Source organism: Triticum aestivum, chromosome 1A (genome assembly GCF_018294505.1).
Source record: "Triticum aestivum cultivar Chinese Spring chromosome 1A, IWGSC CS RefSeq v2.1, whole genome shotgun sequence".
In the NCBI taxonomy this organism is placed as follows: domain Eukaryota; kingdom Viridiplantae; phylum Streptophyta; class Magnoliopsida; order Poales; family Poaceae; genus Triticum; species Triticum aestivum.
Window position 1 is genome coordinate 129,556,234 of NC_057794.1, and position 9,563 is coordinate 129,565,796.

Below are 9,563 nucleotides of genomic sequence, written 5' to 3' on the forward strand. Positions count from 1 at the left end.
GTGGTCAAGGCTAGGGGGTGAGGGCTGGAGAGCCAGTAAGAGCTCCTGAGTCACGATGCTCAGGAGCCCCCCTTTTAACGCGCAAGCGAGTCGCACGAGAGGAAAGGAGACTCGCGGTGCCGCCTGCTATCCTTCCCGCGGGGTTCCTGTGAACATGCATAAGAAGAAGCATGGTTTGCCGTTACTGCCGCCTGCCTACCACTGGTTGGTCCGGATGAAGTGAAGGCACTGAGGGCCTAGTGAGGTGACGTGCACGACGCGTGCCGCGAGCCAGAGCTCGACCACTCAAATTTGTCGGTCGTGGAAGGACGGACCCATGCACCAGGAGCGTGCCTGTGTAGAGGCCCCGAGGGAGGTGATGATCAAGTAGGTGATAGCAGTTGGCATGTTAAGCATGAGGAGCAGATTGTCTGGGATAAATGCAGGAAGGTACATGCCACTAGGTCTGGCCCGAGCGGCGTGGGGATGATGCAGCCCGAGGGGCGCCCCCATCAAGGTAAGCTTAGAAACCTAAGCAGAAGGGATACATGCCACAGGGATGGACCCACATGGCATGGGAATAGTGTAGCTCGAGGGGCGCTCCCAGCTTAAATGAATTTGGAAGATGTCACCTGGGTCTGTAGATGAAGTAGAGCTGGTGCAGCTGAAGCCACACGTTGAAAGAATGACTCCTCATGAGCCACCGGGACCTTGAGCCTCGGGAGGCTCTGGGGGCTCAGGAGGTTCCTTGAAGGCCGTCACCATCTCCTCCAGAACGGCGTGGAACCTGGCCACCTGAGCCGCCAGGACTTGCCGCACATTGTGCTGATGGGCCGATGCCACACTCGGCAAGCCGAAGGGCATGCAAAGAAGCTGTGTGGTGGACCCTCACAGCGGCCCGCGCGTGATGGCCAGAAGCGTTCCTGAGATGCGGCCCTGTTGAGCCCTGGGATGTCGACGCAGGCGCGCAGCTCAGCACCCTCGCCTGGGTGGTGAGCCACACTCTATGAGCGGCTGTCGCCACGCATGGCTCTTGCGTCTTGTAGCTCTTGGGGGGTCTTGGTGATGAACTCCTGGCTGGTGGGCATTCCTTTCCCCATGCTCTCCTAAGGAACACGTGCCGTGAAGCACGCTTCCAAGTGGTGGCGCGCAGCTCAGCACCCTTGCCTGGGTGGTGAGCCACACTCTATGAGCGGCTGTCGCCACGCATGGCTCTTGCGTCTTGTAGCTCTTAGGGGGTCTTGGTGATGAACTCCTGGCTGGTGGGCATTCCTTGCCCCATGCTCTCCTGAGGAACATGTGCCGTGAAGCACGCTTCCAAGTGGTGCCCAAGCGCCTCCTCGTGAGATTGGCAAGGTCTGAGGCCCTCCAGAAGAGAGGCCCGGAGCCTTGCCTGAGGAGGGTGCCGGGCGCGCTTTCCTATGCGGTGGAGGGAGGTGCCCCTGGAGCGGGCGCCGATCCTAATGAGGCTCCTGATGCGACGCCATCTTCTTGGGGTCCTGCACGACATGGTAGATTCTTCTTGGGGATGGTCTCCGGAGGGCCTTCACTTCTGCTGTTAGGGTTGTCGATTGCCGCGGCTTGGAAGGCGCGCTCAAGGGATCACACCGCATCCCTTTCTTCACATGGGACCATGATGATCCCCCCGCTTCCTGGTATCTTGAGAATGTTGTAGCCGTGGTGATTGACTGCCATGAACTTGGCCAGGGCTGGATACCCGAGGATGGCATTGTACGACAGGTGGATGTGCGCGACGTCGAAGTTGATGAGCTTGGTGCAGTAGATCTTGCGCTCCCCGAAGGTGACAGGCAGGCGGACTTGCCCTATTGGTGTGGTGGAACCGTCAATCACTCCTGAGAAAGGCTTGGTTGGCTAGAGCTGCTCATAGGGCACTTGGAGGTTGTCGAACGTGTCGGCGGATAGGACGTTGAGCCCTGCGCCGCCGTCGATGAGAGTCTTGGTGACTTGCACATTGCTGATGACTGGGGAGCACAGCATAGGGAGTGTGCCATCGGTGGTTGCACACTTGAGCTGGTCGGCCGAGCTGAAGGTGATGGTGCATTGGGACCACCGGAGCGAGCGCGTGGCCTCGAGCTTGGGGAGCACCGCGTTCACCTCGCGAGCGAACTGTTTGAAGATGCGCTGAGAGGCTGGGGCCTGAGCACCGCCCAAGATGCAAGCGACTACGTGCGGCTCCTGGAAGCCCCCAGTCCCCTCGTCCTGGTGGTGGTCGTCGTTCCTCAATGGCGGCGGCAACGGGGGAAGACCAGCGTTGCCCTAGGGGCGATCCTCACAAGGCGGGTCCCTCCAGGCGCCCTCGCGAGGTTGGTCCTGCCAGCGGTCCTCATGAGACCGGTCACGTCACTCCTGGCGCGGGCCACGGTCGTCCCAGCGTCTGCCTCCGTGTCCTCCTCCGCGGCCGTAGCCCCGGTCGTTGCGCTCGGGGCGTCGGCCGAAGCGTCCTTCCCGAATGGCTTTGAGCTCTTGACAGTCGCTGGTGTTGTGGGTGTTCAGGTTGTGGAAGGCGCAGAATGGGCGACCGTTCTTGGATGACTCGAGCTGATCTCTGCCTCGCCTTGTGTCGGGCTCTGCTGCGAGCACTATTGCCTCTTTGCGCTTCACGTCCTTGGCCTTGGCCTTCTTTTCCTCCACTCCTGCAGCTGGCAGCTCAAGGAGAGAGAGGCGCCCCTCCTTAGCTCTTACGCACCTGGTCGCCAGGTTGAACAGCTCCTGAGATGTGCAAAGCTCCTCATGGATAGCGAGCTCTTCCTTCATCTTGATGTCGCGGACGCCGTCGGAAAACGCGAAGATGATGGCCTCGTCTGTGACCTTGGGGATCTTGAGGCGGATGCTGTTGAAGCGCTGAATGTACTTCTGGAGGGTCTCTCCTGGCTATTGCTTGATGCGGCGTAGGTCGCCCGCGACCGGTGGGCGGTCACGAGTGCCCTGGAAGTTGGCGACGAAGTAGTCGCGCATCTCGTCCCAGGAGGAGATCGAGCCATGCTGTAGGTTCAGGAGCCAGGAGCGGGCCCCATCCTTGAGTGCCATGGGAAACCAGTTCGCCATGACTTTTTCGTCGCCGTTGGCCGCTTCGATGCTCAACTCATAGAGCTGCAGGAACTCCGCGGGGTCGGCGGTGCCATTGTACCGAGGAGGCAGATCTGGCTTGAACTTGCCTGGCTAGGCAACGCTACGCAACTCAGGGGTGAAGGCGCGGCAGCCTGACATGGTTGCCAGGGCCTGCTTCAGGGGCGGAGCTTGGTCTTGGCGAGGTCCGCGTTGTACCACTACAGGCGGCGCGCGGTCTTGATGAGGTGGCGTGGGGAGCGCTAGTGCAGCTTCTCGTGGCCGCGGCATTTCTTGGCAGCTCCTTTCTTCCAGCGCGGGCGCTGGGAGCGGCGGATCGCGCCGCGGAGGCACGCGCCTTGGCGCCAAGGCACCGTCTTGGGGTGGAGGTGGTGAAGGCACGCCACGAGCCTCATCGCCCGTGGCCTGTTGAGGGGGAGGCAGAGAGTGGGATGACGCCAGAGAGCCCCCAGCGGCACGGACGAGTTCGGCGACGCGGTCGAGCCACTCCTCATAGACGTCGTCGACGGAGCGGTAACGCAGGAGCTTATTCGCCGCAATGAGCGCGGCCCGTGCCTCCATGGGAGCGCGGTGCGCGTGAGATGAAGAGCCAGCAGGGGTGAGTGATGGAGTAGCGGTGCGGCCGTCCTACCGCACCGAAGGCGGCGGGTTTCCCACCGGGCCGGTGGCAGCGTTGGCGGCGGGGGATGGAGAATGACGAGGCGGCCCGCTGACGGGAGCTGTCTGAGCAACGCGGGCGGCCCGACGCTCAGCTCGAGCGCGGGGAGCGTCCGACATGGAGACGACGGAGCGACGAACTGATGGAAGGGAAGCTATGGCGCACCCCTACTTGGCGCGCCAAATGTCGGGATGTGGGGTTCTGGCAAACCCTTAAGGTTCGAACACTGGGGTGTGCGCGAAGTCTTTCCCTCCAACCGATCTACGCTCTAGCTCGCTAAGATCTTGCGGACAAACTCAACAAACTCACAACACAGAAGGACACGGGGTTTATACTGGTTCGGGCCACCGTTGTGGTGTAATACCCTACTCCAGTGTGGTGGTGGTGGATTGCCTCTTGGGCTGATGATGAACCATACAAGGGAAGAACGGCCTCCTGAGGTTGAGACGTTCTTGAGCTCGATGAGCTTGTGTGTGTGGGGGGGGTGGTCCCTCTCTTTTCTCTAAGGTGGTGGCTAGTCCTATTTATAGAGGCCCTGGTCCTCTTCCCAAATATCAAGTGGGAAGGGAGCCAACAATGGCGGGCTAATTTGAAGGGGGACAGCTAGTACAAGCTATCCTGACAAAAGTAGTCTTCGCGTGCACAAAGTTCTGGTGGTGACGCTATTCTGGGCTCCACGATGACCTCCGTCTTTCAATCCATGGTCTTGGTCTTGTTGCACCGAAATGGCAACCTTTACCTGAGGCCTCGGTACTCTGCGGCTGCGCTTACCCCCTTTGCACCAAAGAGGAAACAAGGACGCTGTGCGCGCTGGCGCCCGCCTGGCGCTCGCCTGGTGTCGATCGTCACACCTTACGTCACGAGAGCCTCATGAGGTTTGCCTCGCCTTGATATCTCCGCTCCTCGCGAGCCTGCCTAGCTATGCCACTCCAGAGGAGGTCTTGCGTCGTCCGCCTCGCGAGGCTTGGCCCCTCGCGAGGGTCTTGGGCGCTTTGTTGGTGAAGATGGGCCGTACGGCCTGCTGGCTCAGCCATGCCGCGGGCCACAGGTAGGCAAGTCTGGGGACCCCCGTTCCCAGAACGCCGACAATGCCCTTTGAGACAACACCTTGATGTCGTTCGTGGGCCGTGGGGAGGTGGCTGTCAGGAGTGAATTGCTATTCATCGCCGACTAGCCCAAAGACTCATCCGAAGAAGATACGTCGATATGGGCTTTGGATGGACTGCATGATCATGTTTGACACGATAAGAAGCAATAAAACAAAACATACCAGAACTATTATAATATCCGGATACTTATGACTTCACCAGGGGCTTGTCCCTGGGCAACCACTCCTCATCGCTGTAAGCGGCTGTTGTGGAGTGGTCCGGAAGGATGGTCCTTCCCTTCTTGGACCCTTTGGCCTCCCCAGATGGGGCGGCCTTCCTTTTCTTGTCCTCCCCGGTTGGGGGGAGAGAACTTTCCTCTTCCTCCTCCTCGTTTTCCTGGGAGGAGTGCGCCTCGGCGTTTTCGGACGATGAGTCAGATATAACCTTGCGCCGGAGACCTTTCCTGGTCCCCATGGCCTTCTTCTTGGCCTTCTTCTCTGGCGCCTCATAGGGCGCCGGAACCAGCATCTCTGTTAAGAGAGCCCTTGCTGGATCTTATGGCAATGGGGCCGGACAATCGATCCGCTCCGCTGTCGCTACCCAGTCCTGTTAAAATGGCGTGGAGGCTCAGATCCTTCACATGATTATACTGGGGAAAGGAGTATCTTATGAGATATAAAGAGCTTACCGAATTGGTGGGGCACTTTGCGCTGAGTCCACGATCCTCGATAAGGGGAGGAGGTACCTCGGCGGCCTTGAATAGCACCTTCCAGACGTCTTTGTGCATTGTGACGAAAAGCTCTCGCAGCATCTGGTGCTTGGCCGGGTCGAACTCCCACATATTAAATGCTCGTCTTTGACACGGAAGGATCCGGCGGAAGAGCATGACCTGGACCACATTGACAAGCTTGATTTTCTTGCTTATCATATTTTTAATACAGTTCTGGAGTCCGGTCAGCTCTACCGATGAACCCCAGGATAGGCCCTTCTCTTTCCAGGAGGTGAGCCACGTGGGTATGCCGGATCAAAATTCAGGGGCCGCCACCCAGTTGGTGTCGCGCGGCTCGGTGATGTAGAACCACCCCTTGCCACCCCTTCACGGTCTCCACATAGGAGCCTTCGAGCCAAGTGACGTTGGGCATTTTGCCCACCATGGCGCCTCCGCAATCCGCTTGCTGGCCTACCACCACCTTCGGTTTCACGTTGAAGGTCTTCAGCCATAGGCCGAAGTGGGGCTTGATGTGGAGGAAGGCCTCGCACACGATGATAAACGCCGAGATGTTGAGGATGAAATTGGGGGCCAGATCATGGAAGTCCAGCCCGTAGTAGAACATGAGCCCATGGACAAATGGGTGGAGGGGAAATCCCAATCCGCGAATGAAGTGGGTGAGGAATACCACCCTCTCATGGGGTTCTGGAGTAGGAACAATCTACCCCGCGTCTGGGAGCCGGTGCGCGATGTCTATGGCCAGGTATCCGGCTTCCCGGAGCTTCGTAATGTTCTCCTCTATAACGAAGGACACCATACACTTGCCTCCCGCTCCGGACATGTTTGGAATGGCTTTGCGGAGAAAATGAGAACTTGGGCGCTGGAACTCGAGTGCGCGAGAATGGATGGGCAGGGGAAGAAGAAGGCGTGGGTGAACAAGAGGAATCCTTGTCCCTTTATAAAGGTGGTAGAAACTGTGTGCCTCCCTACTTGCCCCATAAAATCGCTTATTCCCCAAGCGCCGCGATTGATGGCAAGGTTGGGTTACCCATATCAGTATTGATGAGAATCCCGTGATAAGGGGAACATGATCTCTGCTTCGACAAGACGTGCCAATAAAACTGCCTCGCAACACATGCAGTGGCAGGCAGGGAAAAACGGTTCATAATGACCAGGCCACGGCAGGTCGTCACGTTATAAAAAGTTGTCAGCAGATTAGATTTGTGGAATAATATACTCTCTACGGTGGTATGTGGAATTTATTTTGCAGAGCCGGACACGATCCTTGTGTTCAAAATCTTCTATGGAGTATTCGGAGAAGGAACCCGCCTTGCAATGCCGAAGACAATCTACGCGCCGGACTTATCGACATTGAAGCCTGGTTCAGGGGCTACCGAGGGAGTCCTGGATTAGAGGGTCCTCGAACAGCCGGACTATATACTTTGGCCGGACTGTTGGACTATGAAGATACAAGATTGAAGACTTTGTCCCGTGTCCGGGTGGGACTCTCCTTTGCGTGGAAGGCAAGCTTGGCAATTCGGATATGTAGATCTCCTCCCTTGTAACCGACTCTGTGTAACCCTAGCCCCCTCCAGTGTCTATATAAACTGGAGGGTTTAGTCCGTTGGACAAGAACAATCATAATCATAGGCTAGCTTCTAGGGTTTAGCTTCTACATCCTCGTGGTAGATCAACTCTTGTAATACTCATATCATCAAGATCAATCAAGCAGGAAGTAGGGTATTACCTCCATCGAGAGGGCCCGAACCTGGGTAAACATTGTGTCCCCTGCCTCCTGTTACTATCAGCCTTAGACGCACAGTTCGGGACCCCCTACCCAAGATTCGCCGGTTTTGACACCGACACACCCCTTTTTAAAACTCAGCTAAATAAATTGCATGGATCTTTGATCCATTTTAATCGAGGGAATTCACATGGTGATTTCTCTTTATAACATATCCTCCCAATACTTAGGGAGCTATACTAAACCGTTCCATTGGCTTGGAATCACCCATAACACATTTGCTCTGTTCCTCAAATTCCTTTTATCCAACTCAACTTCAATTCTTCCTTTGGGGCCTTTTAGTAAAATTGAGTTGCAATTTTACTTCATCCATAAATGTTCCAAATCTGCCCATAAATCACATCTGGTTTGTAGGGTCACCTCCTATAGTATCAACCTATTTGGAGTTCATTTGAATGGATTTCGAAATTCAAACTTGCCGAGTTAAATCCAACGCGTGTGGATTTTACTTCCTGTAAAAATCCTCAGGCCATTTTTGTCAAATTCCTTGTATTTTTGTGAGTCCAAGAAAATAACCCCCATGCCCAAATTCTTTCTCCAACCCTTTCTTTCTATCGTTTTCTTTCTTTGCTATTTACTATTTTCGGTAAATAAAAGGGAAGTGGGAGATTAGAGACAGAAGCCCATCTCGCTGCAGCCCAACCTTGCTGGCCCATCTTCACCTAGGCCCATCCAACCTCCTCTTAACCCTAGCCCGACCCCCCCTGCCCGATCACCTTCATCTCTTCCACCTCGTGCCGTCAGGGAGAGCCCCGCTCGACCCCTTCGCCCCTGATCTCGCCTCCTGTGGCGCCTGTATCCCTCATTGCCTCCACCTCCCGAGCAGGCCTTAGCCACAGCACCTCCATGCCGTCCTCCGCGGCCGGCCCTCCTCGCCTCGCGTTCGACGACCGGCACCGGCGCCAGCGCCCACGGGACTAGCACCATGCCCCACCTCTTTCCCACGTTCTTCCTTCTCCTCTTGTATCCATCTCTCTCTCTCTCAGCGCACTCTCTCTGCCCTTGGAGAGGGACCTCGACGACCTTGGCCCGCCATGGATGGCCAGCTCTGCCAAGATCCTCGCAGCTGCATCACATCCAGGCCGATCCTGCTCCATCCGTTCCTTCACCATCTTCTCCATCGGCGACCTCTTCACCTCCGCGAGGCTCCTCTTGCGAGCACCTCCTTCTAAACCCATTCGGGTCCTCGTCGTGGCCCTGCCTGCACTAGCAGCCTCCTGCTACCCGTCGTCTCCATGGCCTTGAGGAGCCACCCAAGCTGTCGGTCGTTCTGGCCCTTGCACATCACTGTTGACCCGAGGAGACTAACACTGCCAAGTCCAAGCACTACAAAAAATACACTTCCATGATGATACATGTTTGTCATAGTAGGTCGCTTTTTTTGTCATGCATGTACATCCATGAAAAATTTATGACAGAATCAAGATAGTCATACCTGTGCTGTCGTAGAAGTGTTCCATGACATTACCAAAATTATCATCATGGAAGTGTCGACTTCCATGACGATAAATCGCGCGTCACATAAGTGCTTTCGTCAAGGGTGACCGACATGTGGCATCCACCATAACGGAACGCCGTTAAGCTATCGGGTCGGGTTTTGGATTTGATAACCCGTTAACAGCCTCGACCAACGGGGATTTTCCACGTGTAAAATCATCATTGGCTAGAGGAAACACGTGTCGGCTCATCGTCGGGACAGATGTCATCGACTCACTGGACAGAAGGCGCCTATGATACGTCGACACGTGGCACGACCCAACAAGTTTAAATGGGCCGGCCCAACTAAAGGCCCACAAGATTTTGCGGACCATAATGGGCCGGCCCAGCTAAAGGCCCACGAGATTTTGCGGACCATAATGGGCTGGCCCAGCTAAAGGCCCACAAGATTTCGCAGGCCATAATGGGCCGGCCCAGGTACAGGCCCACAAGATTTTTGTGTGCCATAATAGGCCGGCCCAGGTAAAGGCCCACAAAATTCTTGCGGATCATAATGGGCCGGCCCAGCTAAAGGCCCACAAGATTTCACCGACTTTAATGGGCCGACCCAGCTGTAGGCCCACAAGATTTTGAGGACCCTAGTAGGCCGGCCCGTTAACTGGCTGCCATGTTTTGGGCCAAATGCCGGCCCATATTTGATACGGTCTATTAATGGCCTGCCACGCTCCGGGCCTAATAGTGGCCCATATGAGATCCAGCCCGTTAAAAGCCTACCACATTCTGGGCCAAATTACGGCCCAG